This window comes from Triticum aestivum, chromosome 4B (genome assembly GCF_018294505.1).
Source record: "Triticum aestivum cultivar Chinese Spring chromosome 4B, IWGSC CS RefSeq v2.1, whole genome shotgun sequence".
Classification (NCBI taxonomy): Eukaryota; Viridiplantae; Streptophyta; class Magnoliopsida; order Poales; family Poaceae; genus Triticum; species Triticum aestivum.
The window spans coordinates 107,830,020-107,850,323 of NC_057804.1; positions in this window are offsets into that span (position 1 = coordinate 107,830,020).

Below are 20,304 nucleotides of genomic sequence, written 5' to 3' on the forward strand. Positions count from 1 at the left end.
GTTTACGCTCACTTTTATAATTAGTTACCTTACTGTTTTTATATTTTGAGATTACAAAAACCTATATCTACCATCCATATTGCACTTGTATCACCATCTCTTCGCCGAACTAGTGCACCTATACAATTTACCATTGTATTGGGTGTGTTGGGGACACAAGAGACTTTTTGTTATTTGGTTGCAGGGTTATTTGAGAGAGACCATCTTCATCCTACGCCTCCCACGGATTGATACACCTTAGGTCATCCACTTGAGGGAAATTTGCTACTGCCCTACAAACCTGTGCACTTGCAGGCCCAACAACGTCTACAAGAAGAAGGTTGTGTAGTAGACATCAACTTATTATGCACCGTTCCCCATACCTGCAGTAAGCCCGTTCATCTCCAAATCTTTTCCTCTCCATATGTGGAAACAATATGCCTGCCAAACTCTCCTTCTCCCTCCGGCAGTCCCACCACTCCACCCCGTGTGAAAAAAATCTGCATGCATGACTCTCCTCCCCCCACACTCGTCCAATCCGTTGTGACCAGCAATATTTCCACCCCTTCCCTCCCCCATAATTTACTCCAACAAAAATGCCCACGTAGCTGTTACTTAACTGCAGGTGCATTGGGTCACTGACATATGGGCCCAACAGGGGTCTGGCCCACATGTTAGTGATGCAACTAAACCTGCAGTTAAGTCAGTGCAGCTCAGTCCATATCTTACGTAGGTGTGCCATTGCTCGCTATAAATACTGCGCCTCCCACGACACTGCTATATCCTCCCCTCCCTCTCACGTTGACCACCATGGCATCGCCCCTCCCAAGCCCTAGGAGCCCCTCGCTGCACCGCGCGGACGGTCACGCGTCGCCGTTCCGTTCCTCGCCACCACTAGTCGAGGAGGACGCATCAGTGTTCCGCTCCTCTCCGCTACGTGACGCGTCGCCGTTCTGTTCCTCGCCGCCACTAGTCGAGGAGGATGCGTCGGCGTTCCGTTCCTCGCCGCCACTAGTCGAGGAGGATGCGTCGGCGTTCCGCTCCTCGCCGCGACGCATCGAGGTGGACGTGTTGGCGTTCCCAATCTCGCCAGCACGCGCGTCGGAGGACGCGTCGGCTCCCCGCTACGAGGAGAACGCCGCGGTGCCCGCCAAGCCCCCCAGCTTTGTGGAGCTTTGGAAAGAAATGGATGTCACCTTGTGGGAGGCTTTGCCTCCAGCAGAGCGTGCCAAAATAGAGGCGGAGAAGAAGGCCGAGGAAGAGAAGCGCACCATGGAACAAGCTGCCTGGGAGGCCTATGTCGCGTCCGAGAGAGTCAGGCAATTGGCTCTTTGGCAGAAGGCTCGTGCGAGGGCCGTGAGGGTGGCAGACGACGCCCGTGCCAACTCCCTGAGTGCAGTCAGGCCCAAGCGCCTCATCTACGCTTGGCGGTACATGGATCGGGTGCACGCTTCTAGCGAGGAGTACCTATTGGCGCCGGATCACCACACTGGTGAGATCGTGCTCGCCCGCTGGCAAGCCACCAATCAGCACCTCGCGAGTTGCGAGGCTGAGGAAGAGGCATTGTGTCGGCACGCTGGGAAACGGCCGCGCACCAGGGCACTCGTGGCGCGCCGCAAGCGCTCCTGCGAGCGTTGTGGCTTTTAGGAGGATTATAATTTTTGTTTCGTAAGGCGATCTCATTAGTTTTGGGACGCAAATGATAAATCCCGAACGTTCAGGAATTTTTAGCGTCCTTAATTACGTATGTAAAAGGGAAAGTTTGGAAACCTTGTGTATTCGTACGCATTTTGCAAGTACGTGCATATAGCACAAACTTTACTATATACTATTGCACTACACGTCTCTCTCGATATATGCTTGCAGACTGTGCTACTCCCTCCGTCCAGGTCAATAAGTCATCTTTGGTTGTGCACCGTGACCAAGAAGGAGGGAAGACTTATACACCTAGACGAAGGGAGTACTACTATTACTTATGTACGTGCAAATGCACGTTTTAACATTATGATGCGGTTTTGTAAAAGTAGAAAAACAGCACTAGTCAAGCTTGTGAAACGATTCAATGCAAAACAAATGCAAAAATGGTCGTTTGATTGTTTACTTTTAGCTTCCTTCTCTGTGGTTATTTCTCTGTCGTACTTTGTACGGAGTATCTCACTGTGGTTGGAAAGGCATGCAAATTCCCAAACCGCTTCGTACACCCTGTATCGAATTTTTTGCCTAACAAGTTGTGTCGTGCAATTGGAATTCCAGCTTGAGTACTACTACTAGTAGGAGTACCAGGGGCCAGTTCTTTTAGGCTTCTAGATTAGTAATCCCATAACTACTACCTCCGTCCTGGTTTATTGGTCCCCATTGTAATCTGTGTTAAATTTTGCTCATAAATTTAACTAATGAAATGTTAGTGCATGTCACATGCACTACTCCCTCCGTCTAGGTGAGTAAGTCATCTTAGGCTGTGCACCGTGACCAAGGAGGAGGGGAAAACGAGAAACATTAATGTTTATTTGCTAATTAATAGTATTACATGCAATGAACTAACCACTGCATGTCGTGTTTGATATCTCAAGTCATTAGAAGCATGCACACTCTTTATCTCTTATTGGTTGATATGTCAAGAAACAAGAAACGAGGTAGAAGTTAATGCACCGTGCCTAAGTGTTTTGGGATTATTTGGTTTTCGTAAGATGACTTACACACCTAGACGGAGGGAGTAACATTTTATCAGTTAAATCTTTGGTCAAAATTTAGCACAAATTACAATGGTGAGGAATAAACCAGGACGGAGTAGTAGTTTAGAAGCCCAAATAAATGAGTGAGGTGCCTTATTGTTACTCTCCACTGTGACTAGTCTTATGGGAAAAGCTGGGGAAGTCGCCAAAAGAACTGGCCCTAGGAGTAGTAGCTAGGGATCGAGTGTGCGAGATGAACCGGAGAAAGTAAATGCAGAGAGATGAAATGCAAAAAAGACGGAGGGATGTGATGGTTGCTTGTCCATTTATTTTACCAGGCCACTTATTACTGGGAGTGGTTGGCTTTTGTGATATGACGGCTTTATTGTCGCGCCACAAGCGGGGTGAGAGGTGAGACTCCCGTGTAGCGCCGCCCTCTACACTTGTACTACATCTGTCGTGGTTTATTAGTCCCCCATTGAATTTGACTGAAGATTTAACTGACAAAATGTTAGTGCATGTCAACAAAAACTATATCTTTGGATTCGTATTTGAACATAGTTTTGAATGATATAATTTTAGGTGACATGCATCAGTATTTATCATACTATATATAATGTTAGTTCAATTTTTAGTCGTACTAATCTATAGTAGTAAGGTGCCCGTGCGTTGCACCGAAGAGTGAAATGCATTGATCGGGGAGTTGTTTATTTTGACAAAGGATGTGGGGGTCATCTCATGTATAATGGGTATCGATAGGTTTCTTCGGATATTATTTCATCTCTAGAGCTCACAATCATCCGGGTGAAATAGATAAAAAGGTATCTTTTGCAAACAAAAGCGTTCAACTGTTCAACCTGCATCCAAAACTTGTGAAGAAATAACACTTATTGTGCTTTGCAAGAAATGACCTTTAAGAATTAGTTTTTGAGTATCGATTGTTATACATGTTGGCTACAGATGTGTCGGGGAAGCTGATCCACGAACACCTATGGGGACCGGCGGACCGAGCCCCTTTCGGTTCGGCGGGGGGCGGAGATCGCACGAAGAGCGGATCGAGGCGAAACACACGAGCAGTTTACCCAGCTTCGGAGCTCTCCGGAGAGATAATACTCCTACTGCTGCTTGTCTGATTGTATTGAGTTCTTGCTCGGGGGCGCTGAGTGTTACAGTACACACGAGCTGCTAACGAAACCGAGCGTGAGTGTTTTCTGGCCTTCCCCCCCTACGTTGTGCATGGGCCTCCTTTTATATTCTGAAGGGGTCACCTACAGGTGCAACGTAGTCAAGGGTAAAAATGGAAAAGGTGTTGCGGTTGGTACAACTACCTGTACAGTGTATCCTACCTAACCCTGACGGCAGGGGACAAAGGCATTAAATGCCCATCTGCGTCACCCAAATAGTGCAAAAAGGACCGTCAGGGACGCCACCGCTTGCCACGATGGTAATCTTGTCAGTGTCGCTTGCCACCGCACACCACTGGCCGCACAGCCTCTTGCCACGTGCGCCAGGAAAGGTCCTAGGGCGACACGTTGGTGGATGTGCTAGAGCGTGGGTACAGAGTGGTAGCCTGCCGCGGCAAGCGCCTTGCCGCGGTCATTGTCTTGTCGCGCCTGGAAGCTTGTCGCTCACCGGGCCTTGCCGGGACGCATGGCGCGTCGCGGCAAGTTCCTTGAGATGCCTTGGTTGGCCTTCCCGGCAAGCTCCTCTTGCCGGGGCCTTGTCTCCTTGGCTTGAATACTTTGTTCTTGAATGGCTCCAAAGGAACCACGGAGGACCTTGGCGGTCACCCGGCAAGCCTTGCCGCGGGGCGCTGCAACTGCCCGTGCACAAGTTCGGGATACTAAGGTACCCCTACTCTAGTACACTGACAGGAGCCCCCGGGCCTGGGCCACACACGGTGCCGAGCGCTGTTGGGCCAGGCCCAAAACAGGGCACGGGCACGCGCGGCCTGGGTTACGCCGTATCTTACTCCGTATCCACCGCGCCCTCCCCCAACGGCACGCGTCGAATGCGGCGTCGTGGGAGAGATCGTGGGTGGTTTCTTTATTCGGAAGGACGAAATGTCCGCCCCTCCCTATTTATAAGCAGGGGAAACAGGGGCAGTTCGCCCATCTCGCCGGTTGTTACTCCAATTTCACAAATCCCCGCCGCTCCCCCCTTCTTCCCGAAGCTGAAAGAGAGCAGCGCTCCGCCCCCATTGCCACCAGCACCACCAACGCCGTCGATCTCCCCCACCACCTCCGCCATGGCTCCGAAAGCCGACAAGGGGAAGGGCGTGAAATCGGTCGAGGCGCAGCGGCTCGCGGCGCTGCGAAAGGAGCGGGCCATCTTCCCCCCTCAGCTTGCCGCGAAGGAGCTGAGGGAGTACTACTACCTCTTCTGGTCGACGGAGACGCGAGCGCATCCGCGCACGAAGGTACTCCCGGCTGCCGCTTCGGAACTGGCTCCAACGGATACCCCTTCTTTGCGCTGTTCTTCTACTGCGGGCTCTGCCCGCCCTTCTCTGAATTTTTCTGTGACATCATGAACACCTACGGGTTCCGCCTCCTTGACTTCACCCCCAACGCCGTTCTGACCATGGCAGTTTTCGCACATCTCTGCGAAAACTTTGTCGGAGTCCATCCAAACGTAGCTCTTTTTCGCCACTTCTTTATGCCCCGAGTCGAGAGAGGAGAGCCTTTATCCGGCGGAATCGCCTGGATCTCGAGAGTCGGCAAGAAGGAAGCTTATCTGGAGGGAGAGCTCCGCAGCAAGTGGGAGGAATGGAGAGCAGAGTGGTGCTGGATTGTCGAGGAGAACCCGCAGCCATTTACCGCCCTGCGACAAGCCCCAATAGCACACGGCAACGATTGGAGCAACGTGGCCCCGGAAGACGATAGGCTGAAGATTGCCGTCACCCGGATCCTTCGCCTCAGGCTTGCCGGGCTCACCGTAGGCGCCGTTGGCGCAGATTTTCTTCGCCACCGCATCGCCCCCCTGCAGGAGAGGAGGAAACCCGCCTGGGAGTTCCAGAACTCGGCGGATATCATGAGGTTGCGCCCGGGCCTCAACTTCAACTTCACCGTCCTGGAGCTGGACACGATGCTCCTGGAACTGTACAAGCGCGATCCTCAACATCCATTCATGTTGCCGAGGGGTGTCGTTCCGTTGTGCAACAACTCCTCGCTCGACCGCATCCGTGCAATGATGCCGCTGTGCGACTCGCATGGGATTGTTCCAACTTGGCAAGAGCCGGCAGATGCCGTTGTGCAGGAGTTCTTCGACGGCTTGGTTGAAGTGCCGGTCCGCTCCGACGAGCAGAAAAGCCTTACCCGCGACACCACCGATGCGGAGATGCAGCGCATCGCCACCAGGCTGGAAGAGGCGGCGGCAGCAGCTGCCGCGGGCGAGTTTGGATTCACCGTTGAGGAGGCAGAGGCAGCGGAGGCGGCAAGCCTTGCTGAGCGCGGGGAGTTTGCCTGCGAGGAAGAGCTTGCCGGGCCCGAAGATGAGTCGAGCGAGCCCGGCGAGGGAGAGCTTGTCGGGCCCGAACCTTCAGACAGCTTGCCGCAGGCAGAGCCCCCAGCCCCGCCAAGAAGGCGTCTCCGCAAGGCCGCGGACGTAGCAGGGCAGGAGACGAGTCAACGGCCGCCGAGCCGCGCGACACGCTCTACCGCGGCAAGCACCGTTGCCGCGGGAGCACCTCACGCCGCTGCGGCAACTGGAGCGGGGTCTTCCCGGTCCACCGCTACTGCTCCTGCGAAGCGGACAAGGGAACCTACTCCTCCGCCTCGTCGCACCGAAGGCGAGCCGGACTTCGATCTCTCCGCGCTTAGCTCCGACGAGGAAGAAGAAGAGTAAGATTCCTTGCTGTTCTTGTAGTTCTTCAATTTTTGTTGTTTTGTCTTGTATCTGATTTGCTTTACTCTAAACCCGTTCCTTTTCAGGACTCTGGCCCAGAGAGCGGCGAAGAGAGCCAAGGTCCCGGTGATTGTCATTGAGGACGAATCCTTCGCGACAGCAGGGGGCGGGTCCGAGACCACCTTGCCGGACCTGGCAACTTCTCCCCAAAGCAGCCTCCAGCGCAGCCCCCAGTGTAAGTGTATAGTTTACTTCCTACTTTCAGGCGCGCATGGGTGCTCTTCCTTTGCTGATATCTGAATGTTGGTTTGTGTAGGAGCAGAGCAGCCTCACCAGGAGGGCCCGGAAGCCGCTCCCGAAATGCCATCTGCTTCGACTACACCGCCAAGGGAGGATTCCCCGGCAAGGGAGCGTTCTCCGGCAAGGGAGAATTCTCCGGCAAGGGACAGTTCTCCGGCAAGGGACAGCACCAGCGACCCTCCGGTGGTTGAGACCACGACTGCAGATCCTAGTACAGGTAATCCTCTTGCTTGAAAACTTCCCTTGGGTTCTTCTTCTTCTGATTTTCTTTTTGAGTATTTGCTTGACTTTTCTCCTTCTTCCATTCGTCAGATCCATCAGCCACGGAGCCAATGGAAACCGAGGTCGCCAGCGAGGAGAACGCGCGCAGCAACACCGACGACGCCGTTGCCACCGAAGGAGAGGCCGGCGCTGATGATCCCGCCGGCGAAGAGGCCGCCGAAGCTGCCGCCGCAGAAGCTGGCGAGGGATCCGGCGATCGCACTGACGGCCCCGAGGCCGTAGGAGCGCCAGGTGCTGCACCGACCGCCGATCCCTCCGCCGCTGCTGCAGCGCCGGGCTCCGAAGAGCCCCAGCCTGGCGCCTATTTGAAGGCCGGCGACGGTATCTTCATCAAGCTCCCCTGGGCGTCAAGCTCCAGGGCGTCGGTCGAAGGAGAGATTTTGGATGGAGAGGTGCTCGCCTCCGTTGGGCTGACGCTGGTCGACGCGCCAAGCAGCAGCAACGACGAGCCTGAGGAGGAGCGGCTGCTCCGGAAGCTGTTGTCGCTCTACCGCGCCCGACAAGCCAAGCTGGAATCTCGAGAAGCGCTTGTCGCGAGGGCGGGAGTGGACATTGAGAAGCGCACACAGGAGCTCCGGAGTCTCAGGCAGGAAGCTCTCCGGTCTCTGGCAGAGGAGCGGGAGCGAGTCGCTGAGGAGCGGAAAGCTTTCCTCCTCGTGAAGGCTGAAGTTGAAGAGCAACAGCGGCTCGCTGCTGAGAAGCTGTCTGCGCAGGAAGGTGAGTTGGCGCAGCGCAAGGTCAACCTTGACAGCCACAAGGAGGAGCTTGCCGCGCACGAGCAAGCAATTGGCGGGGCTCTCAAGGAAGCAAAGGATGCTGCCGCAGCTGCCGAGGCCGCCAAGAAGGAGTTGGAGACGAAGATGGCGCAGCTGGAGGCCGATCTCAAGGCGAGTGGCGAGGAGCTTGCCGCGCTCAAGCGTGAGCGCGAGAAGGACGCCGCCGCTCATGGCGAGCTGCAGGGTCTTCTCGCCGAGAGGAGCAAAGAGCTTAGCGCCGCCAAGGACTCCAACGCAGATCTCAAGTTGAAGCTAGCCACGTTGACTCAGACGCTGGACGGCGCCAGGGAGCAGGAGGTGGCCTTGAAGGAGAAGATCAAGGCCGACGAGGCGCTGCTGGCGAGTGCTGCTGCCGCCCAGAATGCTTTTAGGGAGACTGTGGAGCACTGGACCGAGGGTCTGGTGAATGTTGCCGCAGCCATCGACGGGGAGCTGGCGCAGCTGGGGATGGAGGATCTCGGGTACTCCTCCGATGAGCACCTCCAACCCAGCGCCAAGCTCAGCTTGTTCTTCAAAGGCGTGGCGACGGCCCTCCAGCGACTCCGGGAGAAGATCCCAAAGCAGCTGGCCGACGAGTCGCGCAAGATCTGCGCGGGAGTTCTTCAGAAGGTGCTGGTGAAGGTGGCCTTCCGCAACCCAGGCCTCAACCTCACCAACGTCCTCAGGTCCTTGCCGCCAAATGCTGATCTGGAAGCGCTCAAGGCCCTTGTCGCACCCATTGTGGACAAGGTGAGTGAGATCAAGAGGGTTGAGGGCGATCGCGTAGATTAGGCCGCCCGTTTTCTCTTTTTCTTGTCGCTGCTGGTCATGTTATAAGAACAATCTGTTAGAGCTGCGACAAGCTATCTTGTAATATAACTCTATTTTGGGTAGAGATTGCTGTGTTATTTCCTTTACTTGATTCCTTCCTTTGTATGTTTTTGCCCTACGCTTTTAGGGAACTTGTCGGCGCAGGCACCTTAGCCGCGAGCGCTGAGTGCGGGACATCAGCAGCCTGCTGGCGGTGCCGCTACCGACAAGAAACCTTGTCGCAACTAGTCGCAGCTCACTTAAGTTGTTGAGCGGACTCGAAACAAAGTAAGGGCGCAACTAGCTACGAGTTGGTTCCTCCGCGCACAGGTTTTCCATACAAAGTACGGTCGTTCGAGGAAGATAACTTAAAAATTTAAAACTGATTGCTCAAACTTTGGCAACTTAGCTTTTCTGTCGTTTGCTTTCCGGTAAGGCGAAACTTCCTTGAACGATGCCTGGTCCACACCATTATCTTCTCCTTTCCCCCCGGCAAACTTGTGTGCGAGGGAACCTTCCTTTCCTTTTTGAGAAAAAGAAAGAAGAGAAAATAAAGATATGGAGCCTTACGGCTCGTTATTGCTTACCGGGGGTAGGCGCTGCACAAAGTGTCAGATAACGCATGCAAAGAAAGTAGAAAGCATGAAATTGACAAGATGTGCGGAGCACATGAGCTTTACTTATGCACGGGGTCTGCGCCCGGCTTTGTACAAAGGATTACATGCAACATCGGCAAGACTTGTACAAAAGGTGGTTGCCGGAACAGGTTCCGGCAACCGCGCCCTACGGGTAAAACTTACGAAGATGCTCAATGTTCCAGGAGTTGCTCACCGGAATGCCATCTTCGGTCTCAAGGCGGACAGCGCCAGGCCTAGTGACTCGTTTCACCCGGTAAGGGCCTTCCCACTTCGGCGTCAACTTGTTGGAATTCTTGGCGGACTGAACGCGCCGAAGAACAAGGTCGCCTTCCTCGAAACTTCTGGCATTAACTTTGCGGCTATGGTAGCGGCGCAAAGCTTGCTGGTATCGAGCAGCTCGTACAGCAGCCTGAAGACGGTCCTCCTCAAGGAGCAGCGCGTCATCTTGTCGCAACTGCTCTTGCTCGAGCTCATCATAAGCGAGCACTCGAGGTGACCCGTATACGAGTTCCGTGGGGAGAACTGCCTCTGCTCCATAGACTAGAGCGAAAGGTGTCTGGCCAGTGGCTCGATTTGGTGTCGTCCTGATCGACCAAAGAACCACCGGCAGCTCCTCAATCCAGTTCTTTCCGCACTTGCGCAGCCTGTCGAAAGTCCTGGTCTTGAGCCCGCGCAGCACTTCAGCATTTGCCCTCTCCGCTTGACCGTTGCTTCTCGGATGAGCAACAGAAGCGAAGCAGACCTTGGCGCCAAGATCTTGGACGTACTGCATGAAGGTGCGGCTCGTGAATTGCGTGCCGTTGTCGGTGATGATCCTGTTAGGGATCCCGAAACGGCAAACAATCGACCTGAAGAACTTGACTGCTGACTGTGCTGTCACCTTCCTCACTGGTTCCACTTCCGGCCACTTTGTGAACTTGTCGATTGCAACGTACAAGTACTCAAAGCCCCCGACAGCTCGGGGAAAGGGGCCGAGGATGTCGAGCCCCCAGACCGAAAATGGCCAGGATAAAGGGATCGTCTGGAGAGCTTGAGCTGGCTGGTGTATCTGCTTGGAATGGAACTGGCACGCTTCACACTTGGTTACTTGTGCAGTTGCATCCTGGAGGGCTGTCGGCCAAAAGAAACCTTGCCGGAACGCTTTGCCGGCAAGTGCTCTTGCGCCAATGTGGTGACCACATATGCCTCCATGTATCTCTGCCAACAGCTTTTGTCCGTCTTCCCGGTGAATACACTTCAATTTCACACCGTTGAGTCTTCTTCTGTACAGTGTGTTGTCGACAAACTGGTACATACTTGACTGCCGGGCTACTCTTTCCGCTTCTTCTTGCTCTTCGGGAAGTTCTCCTGTCTGAAGGAAAAGGACAATCTGCTGTGCCCATGCTGGAGCTTGCGGCTCGACAACAAGGACTAAAGGCACATCTGCTGCTGCGGGAACATCCGCTTCTACGGCGAGAACCTGCGGCTCAGCCGGAGCTTGATGTTCCCTGGCAAGCTTGCCGGAGCAAAACTTGTCGGGAGCGTCTGCTTCAACGGAACAAAGCCTAGGGCTTGCCGGAGCAGACTGCTCCTCAGCACCCTTGGTGTTGATTTTGGGGACCTTCTTGGCGGCGGCTTCGGGAGCTCTGCCAGAAAATAGTCACCAGAAATCAACTTCTTCTTCTTGCTCTGTCCAGTTGATGGCGTTACAGACGGTTGAGTTAGCTTGAGCACAAAGATCCCTGGTTCCATAGGTAACTTCAGTGTGGCGCACTTTGACAGGCCATCGGCAATGTCATTCTGAGCTCTTGGAACATGTTCCATCTGTAGGCCGTCAAAGTGCTCTTCTAGCTTTCTCACTTCATAAACGTAGGCTTCCATCAACGGACTCTGATAATTCTTGTTCACTTGGCGGACGACAAGCTGTGAGTCACCCCTGACAATGAGCTTCTTGATCCCAAGGTCTGCTGCGATCCTGAGACCGGCAAGCAATCCTTCATATTCTGCGGTATTGTTCGTTGCTTGCTCCTTGGGAAAGTGCATCTGGACTATGTACTTGAGGTGCTCTCCGGTGGGTGCAACAAGTATCACGCCCGCACCGTCGCCTTGCAGCGAGAAGGCACCATCAAAGTACATTAGCCACTCTTTGCTTGCTTCCTTGACGGGGACGCTAGTTTCTGGAATTTCTTCATCTTGTGTTGGCGTCCACTCTGCTATGAACTCTGCCAATGCTCTGCTTTGGATAGTTGAAGTGCTCTCAAACTTGAGGCCAAAGCTTGACAGTTCCAGTGCCCACTCGACAATCCTACCTGTTGCTTCTGGATTTTGCAGTATCCTCTTCAGCGGAAAACGAGTGACGACTGTGATCTCATGTGCCTCGACCTAGCCCCCTGCAGAAGAGAACTGACAAAGTAAACTGGGCGCTGCACCATTCTTTTCTGCATCTTCTCACGCGTATGCGCAGATCCATCTTTGTCGGGACCAGAGCTTGCCGGTGAAGTCTCCTGCTTGTCGCTGGATGCATCTGCCGTGGTTGCTGGCTCATCATCCGCCTCCCTCTCTGCTACTAACACATCACTAACCACTTGATTTGTTGCCGCTATATACAGCAACATCTTCTCTTGTGGCTTAGGTGCGACAAGTGTTGGAGTGGAGGACAGGTATCTCTTTAAGTCCTGCAGCGCAGCCTCCGCTTCCGGAGTCCATTTCATTGGACCTGCCTTTTTCAATATTTTGAAAAATGGCAGGGCGCGCTCAGCAGACCTAGAGATAAACCTGCTGAGAGCAGCCACACAACCGGCAAGTCTTCGTACATCCTTGATGCGCTTTGGTGCTTCAATCTGCTCAATGGCCTTGATCTTGTCGGGATTGGCTTCAATTCCCCGCTGAGACACGAAGAACCCGAGAAGCATGCCGGAGGGGACTCCAAACACGCACTTCTCGGGGTTAAGCTTGAGCTTGATCTTGCGCAGATTTGCAAAGGTTTCGTCTAAATCTTGAATCAGAGTTGACTTGTCCTTGCTCTTGACCACTATGTCATCCATGTAGGCTTCCACATTTCTGTGTATTTGCGGCTCAAAAGCGCCGTGCACAACCCTTGCAAATGTTGAACCAGCATTCTTTAAACCGAAAGGCATCCGTACGAAACAGTATGTGCCACATGGGGTGATGAATGCGGTCTTCTCCTCATCCTCTTCTGCCATGAAGATCTGATGATATCCTGAGTATGCATCAAGAAATGAAAGCAAGTCACATCCGGCCGTGGAGTCAACAATCTGGTCGATGCGCGGCAAGGGAAATGGGTCTTTGGGACAAGCTTTATTGACATCGGTAAAGTCGATACAAAGCCTCCATTTCCTGTTTGCCTTGCGTACGACTACAGGGTTGGCCAACCACGTAGGATGGAGCACTCCTCTGACGAGGCCTGCTGCTTCCAATTTCTTCATTTCTTCTGCGATGAATTCTTGGCGCTCCACTGCCTATTTCCTGACTTTCTGCTTGACGGGCCGCGCATGAGGACAAACGGCAAGGTGGTGCTCGATTACTTTCCTGGGAACACCGGGGATGTCAGACGGTTGCCACGCAAATACGTCGACGTTCGCCCGCAGGAAAGCAACGAGCGCGCTTTCCTATTTAGGGTCGAGAGTGGCACTGATGGTGAAAGTACCACCAGTGCCATCCTCCTTGGCGGACACCTTCTTGGTCTCTGGTGGAGCTACCATTGTTTTCTTACACTTGCCGGTGGAGCTCGATGGTGCGTCCTCGACGGTAGCGCAGCACTCCGAAGAGGTGCGCTTGCCGGAGTGGGCATCAGAACTCTTGCCGGACTTGGTCTTCTTCTTCGCCCCGGGAGCTTCAACGGCAAGTGACTTGCGATCTGTTGCAGCTGCTGCTTCCCGGTAGATCCCTTCGGTGCAGATAAGAGCATCCTTCTTGTCGCCAGGGACATAGATGACACTTATCGGGCCTGGCATCTTCAGTATGTTGTATGCATAGTGAGAGGCTGCCATGAACTTGGCGAGTGCTGGACGGCCTAGTATCCCATTGTAAGGCAATGGAAAGTCAGCAATGTCAAAAGTGACCCTCTCAGTCCTGAAGTTCAACTCGCTGCCAAACGTCACCGGTAACGTGATCTTTCCCTTCGGCTTGCTCCTTCCCGGATTGATTCCTTGGAATGTGCCGGTCTCTTCGAGCTCGCCATCAGGGATTTGGAGTTTCTGGAGTACCGTGGAGGAGATCAGGTTCAAGCCGGCCCCGCCTTCAACTAGCATTTTAGTGACCTTGAGGCTGCGGATAGTTGGTTGGTGGTTCTACCGCATTGACTTCCCGCACCCACTGCTTGAGCTGGCGGTGTGAAGTATGCAGAGAAGCACCGCCGTCAACGCACAGGACCTCTGTGGCTTTCTGGAACTCCTGCTCATCGGTCTCGTCATCATCCATATCTTCATCGTCGTCATCATCTTCATCCTTGTCGTGGCCGCGGGGAGGTTTGTCTCCTTGCCGCTGCTTGGCCTTGCCGCGGCGTCCTCCTCGGCCGGGACGTTTCTTGCCGGCTCCTCCAGCACCTTCCTGGGCTTTCTCCTTGTCGCGTCGCTCGTATTTAGCCTTTTGCTACTCGACAAGCTGCTCGACCTTCTTGCAGCTCTGGAGGTCATGGCCCTTGGTGCGGTGGATCTTGCAGTACTGCTTGTTGGTGTCGTCCTGCTTGTCGGCGACCGCCACAGCCTGGTAGTTGGTGCCCACGACAATCTCCTTGGCGGAGCTACCAGCTTTGGCTTTCTTGGCGCCACCTCCGTTGCCGGACTACTCAACGACTAGCACATCTTTGCCTTTCTTCTTCCTATTGTTCCGCCGCTGGTTTCTCTTTGCCGGGGCAGTTTCCTCACTATCAGATCCTCCTACTCCTGTATTCTCTCCGGGGAGTTTCCTCCCTTCCTCAGCACGCGCACACTTGTCGGCCAGGGAATATAGCTCACTGACGTCTCTGATCTTGCACATCACCATCTCCTCCCGCATCCTGTGGTTTCGCACGTTCTGATGGAACGCGCTGATTACCGCGGCAGGGTGGACATCCGGGATGTTGTGTTGTACATGGCTGAATCTCTGAATGTACTTGCGCAGGGGCTCTCCTTCCTTCTAGGCGAGCAGATGAAGATCGCTCTCTTGGCCATGAGGCTTGTGGCCGCCTGTAAAGGCGCCGACAAACTGATGGCATAGGTCTACCGAGGAGGATATGGAGTTATCCGGCAAGTGCATGAGCCAGGATCTGACATTGGGTTTGAGCACCAGCGGGAAGTAGTTGGCAAGGATCTTGTCGTCCCGTCCCCCGGCAGCTTGCACTGTGATGGTGTAGATGCTGAGGAACTCCGACGGATGCGACTTGCCGTCGTACTTCTCTGGCACGTCTGACTTGAAGTTTTTCGTGCTGGGCCACTGGACTTGCCGCAGCTCACGAGTGAACGCAGGGCAACCTACCACGTACGGCAAGTCGCCTGGTTCCCCTGGCACATGCATGTCGACAGAGGGCCCAGCGCGCTGGTCTGATTGACGCCGCGCTTCTCTTCGGCGCTCGATGCGAGTACGAGCGTCTTCTTGCTGTCGTTCGTGAAGAACTTGGCGTTGATCGCGACGAGCTCATGGATCCGATGCTGCGGTGGAGTCGCAGTCGAGGTGGACCCGACGAGTCGGCGATCTTGGCCTTCGGGGTGGAGAGTGCATGGTAGTTGCACCCCCACCAGTTTCATCACCACTGGCTCGTGCCTGGCAGTCCTGCCGCGGCAGCGAGGTATTCGGCTGCCGCGGAGTGTCGCCGTTGGCGAAGCCGATGAGACTCTGAATGGTGGCCCTCCATCCATCGATCTTGTCTTCCGTTGGAGGGTAATCCAGGAGCAGTTGAGCTCACGCCAAAGCTTCTGCTGGAGTGGTGGGCGGCAGTGGTGAATGGTGCGAGGAGCGGGATATGCTCGGACTTCTAACTATGTTAGAAGGAGCAGTATCCTGCCCAGGCGACCGTGTCTTTCTCGTGCCAGCACACAGGCGTGCATGCTGGTCTTGAGCATCCCGAGATCCACCAGCTCGATCTTGGCCCAACAGACGTATGGCACTGCGAGTACCATGACGCTGTCGGTCCTGTGCCTCCTGAGATGGGCGCGGTACATGTATGGACGCCGAGGTCTGCGCAGCCTTGTCCTTGGACCTGGCAGCACCGTGAGCTCCCTCGTCGATGTCCGTTCTTCCACCGACGTCTACCCCACCACCCGTTTGCTCCGGTGATGGTGGGATCGACGTGGACGGAACAGCTGCCGCCGAAGTCTTCTTCTTCGGTGGCATGTCGATGAAGAAAATGAAGATCTAGCTCGTGTGAGCGCCGGATCAGGTTCACACAACCTCGACGCCCCCTACCTGGCGCGCCAAAGATGTCGGGGAAGCTGATCCACGAACACCTATGGAGACCGGCGGACCGAGCCCCTTTTGGTTCGGCGGGGGGCGGAGATTGCACGAAGAGCGGATCGAGGCGAAACACACGAGCAGTTTACCCAGCTTTGGAGCTCTCTGGAGAGATAATACTCCTACTGCTGCTTGTCTGATTGTATTGAGTTCTTGCTCGGGGGCGCTGAGTGTTACAGTACACACGAGCTGCTAACGAAACCGAGCGTGAGTGTTTTCTGGCCTCCCCCCCCCCCTACGTTGTGCATGGGCCTCCTTTTATATTCTGAAGGGGTCACCGACAGGTGCAACGTAGTCAAGGGTAAAAATGGAAAAGGTTTTGCGGTTGGTACAACTACCTGTACAGTGTATCCTACCTAACCCTGACGGCAGGGGACAAAGGCATTAAATGCCCATCTGCGTCGCCCAAATAGTGCAAAAAGGACCGTCAGGGACGCCACTGCTTGCCACGATGGTAATCTTGTCAGCGTCGCTTGCCACCGCGCACCGCTGGCCGCACAGCCTCTTGCCACATGCGCCAGGAAAGGTCCTAGGGCGACACGTTGGTGGATGTGCTGGAGCGCGGGTATAGAGTGGTAGCCTGCCGCGGCAAGCGCCTTGCCGCGGTCGTTGTCTTGTCGCGCCCGGAAGCTTGTCGCTCACCGGGCCTTGCCGGGACGCATGGCGCGTCGTGGCAAGTTCCTTGAGATGCCTTGGTTGGCCTTCCCGGCAAGCTCCTCTTGCCGGGGCCTTGTCTCCTTGGCTTGAATACTTTGTTCTTAAATGGCTCCAAAGGAACCACGGAGGACCTTGGCGGTCACCCGGCAAGCCTTGCCGCGGGGCGCTGCAACTGCCCGTGCACAAGTTTGGGATACTAAGGTACCCCTACTCTAGTACACCGACAAGATGACATGGCACTTTCTTATAGGCAACAGTTGGCTATACTATTAAGTAATATTAACCATGCCCTTATACACCTAGACGGAGGGATTAAATCAGGATGACTTGCAAGGGGGCAGAGGAGATGTAAGAAATGGTTCATCATAAGTCTTTCACCAGTACTGTAGTAAAGATTCATACATGGAAGATTCTAGACTAAACCATAAACGGATACACTTGTATTCATGCGCGATACTCCAATAGAGCAAGATCCTGCATGGAAGTCTCCACATGCTTAGACAGTGGATTACATTGAGCGAAGACTTATGATCAACATTTAACTTGATAATGTGTATGTCCAGGTGAACCTCCTTGGAGTCCCCGTGCACCGCGTCGGCGGGTAAAGGATGCCATGAGTTTTCCAAGTCCACATCGGTAGGAAAGTCCCAGCTCCGCAGAGTCCAAGTCCATCCGATGAGGCCGATCACGCCGCCCACGTGACCCGGAGGGGTAGTAATAGTGATCACGCACCCGTACATCGGCCTTGTGTCAGTGTCAGCAGCAGCGGTGTCGCCCCAGACGCACACTACAGAGACGGGGCGGCGGCCTGCGCGGGCCTCGCCGGTGCCCACGATCAAGAGGAAGACACTGCCGTCCTCCTCCGAGACTAGCATGCGGCGGTGATCCTCTAGCGACTCCGGCATGGTGAATGGGTAGCACGTCTCGTACTTGATGTTCTCTGCCAAGGGCCAGTAGTGACCGCTGCACGCATCCGTGAGGTGATGCACCATGTCCGCCGGCGAGCCCCAAAACGGCATTGGGCACTCATAGCAGTAGACGAAGGGCTCCTTGGAGGCATCGACTAGGCCGTCCATGAAACGGGAGTGGCTGTAGGGGACGTTGCGCCAGTTGAATATATGAGCAAGTTACTACGAGATTTAATCCGAATAAGCACAAAATAAATCATGACGGCTATAACAGAGATAAAACTAATCATGTGGACTAGCATAGTAGTAGGATACAAAGTAGAAACATGAATTCTACCACGATTTCGAACAGGAAGGACAGAAACACATACGGTGCAACGGGGGCAGCACCGTTGGCGTTGAGGTTGTCGCCCATGTCATTGAGGAAGAGGTTGCCGAGGTCGGGGAAGAAGTCGTCGTCGGTGAAGTCGTGGCTGCCAGCAGTCGCGAGAGTGCGCTCCCCAAATTTCAACAGCGCCCGCCGAATGGAGCGCAGGAGGGAGTGGTTGTAGGGGACGTTGCGGCCACCGAATGGAGCGCAGGAGTAGCACACGAAGTAGTAGATGGTGTCCTTACTAGTACCCCCTAGTCTCTATCTATCTATATCTACTCTTATAGAAAACTGAGTTGGTGATGATGGTATGCCTGCCATCTTGTAATATAGACTGTCCGATCTATATCTGACGGATAGAAAGCCAACTATGACAATTTTACAAAAGATACCCGCACCTCTCTCCACATTTACAGATAAGGCCTTGCCTTGTTCATCCTTATCTCCCACAACCTCGTGCTCCTCCCTAAGTCTCTATCTCCACTACTCTTCTTTGTTTTTATAACAAATCCAATAGTACTGCGTCGTCCGCTACATGCCCGACTGAACACGCCTCCTCGCCTCCATCATCACCAACTGAGTCTTTTATAGGAGTAGGAGTAGAGAAAAAACCGAGTTGGTGATGATGGTGTGCCATGCAATGCACGGGCATCTTGCTATTTTTTTTTGCATATAATTCCAAACACCATGTAGACACGGTCTTTGAGCACGGTTCGTAGTCGTTCCACGCTCGGGCATTGAAGTTTGTAGCTATTTTAGATTAGAATATACTACTCCTCCGATGCTAGTAGTAGAGCAGAGTCCTACTCTACTACTCTACTCAAGAAAGTTAGGGCATAGTACTGTAGTAGGTACTGTAGGGAGTACCAGTACTGTGATCACTCAAGCAAGTTGGTTGGCATCGATATGACCCTACGCTGCTGGTATGTGTCTTGTAAGTCAAGCGGCATGCTGTAGTCATCATCACCTGTCCACTTCCCGCAACACATATTCGCTTCTCCATCTTTGTCCGCACATAATCTTGTCCAATCTTCATCCCCACTAAGGCGCCTCCCCCCCTCGTCCGAAACCCAAGCACTAACAATGGCAGAACCGAGCAGCATCCACCGAAAGAGTGGCTGGAATTCGCTCCCCACAGAGGTAATCTAGCTCATTGTTTCGCGTGTGGACAATCTCAGTACCATGCCGCTCGCTGCGTGCTCGTCGGGGCTATGCCGTTTACTCAAAGCCCTCAGTCCGGAGCTTTTTAAGCCAGCTCCTTGCCTCCTGATGTCGCCTGATCTTCAGAAACGGCGTGTCACGCAGCATAACAATCATAGGGTGTCGAGCGTCAACCCCATTGACCGTGATCCGATCCCCGTCAGCCTCAACTACATTAACGATATGTACTTGGTCGGCATGAACACGTCTTGGATGGTGCTCGTCGATGGTCACGGCAGCTGGATGCTCGTGGAGGTCTACACCTGGTGATTGATCCCCCTTCCTTCGATTAACACTGCACTGCTTTGGCACTGCAGCCCAGAATACTCGGAATCTTACAGTAGCCAACATGATACCAAGTTTGATTTGCTCAAGGTTGTAATCTGCCAAGTGCCCACAAGATCTGCGAATTATAAAGACTTCAGGCTAATTGCGTTTTTCAACCGCGGTCTCGCCTATCTGACAGGTCACTGCGGTAAGTGGATAAATCTGCACGTCCATCGCAGGATCATACATCCTCCATGGTTCTCTGATGCCATTGAACACACGGGCTTCATTTACACTGTCGACTCCTTCTATGGCTGGACGTATTGCTGGCCTACTCCAGTCATCGCTACAAACGGTTGTTACAGCAGTATGTTAGTTTCCTATGATATCATGATGGCTTGCTTATATTACTGTCAACATTTACTGAAAAAATATTCATGCTCATAACATGTTGTTCTTAAGATTGACTAAATCAAGAGCCCTTTTTTATTTGACTCCAACTTGATATGATGTTGTAGGCCGCCTGGTGTCCCTACCCTTCCTAATCCCAGAACCTTTCAAAGAAAAGCGGCATGGCAGTTGCAGGTGGTTCCTGGCTCGATCAGACGACGGCGAACGATTGATGATCGTTCGCACATACCGGACGTGTTGTTTCGCAGAATACAATGATCACAGTCACCGCAAGGTCTTTCAGCAGGATCCCATCTTCTCTGGGACTTTAGGAATTTTTCACTGGAGGCTGGTAAGTAGCCTTGGTACACGCTCTCTCTTTGTCGGACTGAATTATCCGATTAACCAGGAGATAACCGACGGCAAGGATCTTGATGGCAGCGCGGTTTCGTTCATCAGGCAAAACTGTGTGTACACAGTGTACCATTCATCTCTACATGCACCATACCCTGATATGTGCCGCCATGCTCTGCAGCCCAAAGTAGGAGAGAGGGTCGCAAGTATCAGACTTCGACCTGCTGGCTGGAGTTTCCCCCGTTAGGCACCCATCTGGTTCAAGTCGTCAGCCAATCTCCACAGCTTAATAAATAGTAACGTCTAACCGAGCCAGTTAGTTAGATGCGTACACTTGGTGTAGTAGGATCTTTATTTAGTTTGATGCATACACTTGTTCTTTTTTGATAGCCCTTTTGTAATGATGGCTGATGTTTGGTTTGGAAGAGAGAGCTGTGTCTTCACTCTTCTGGC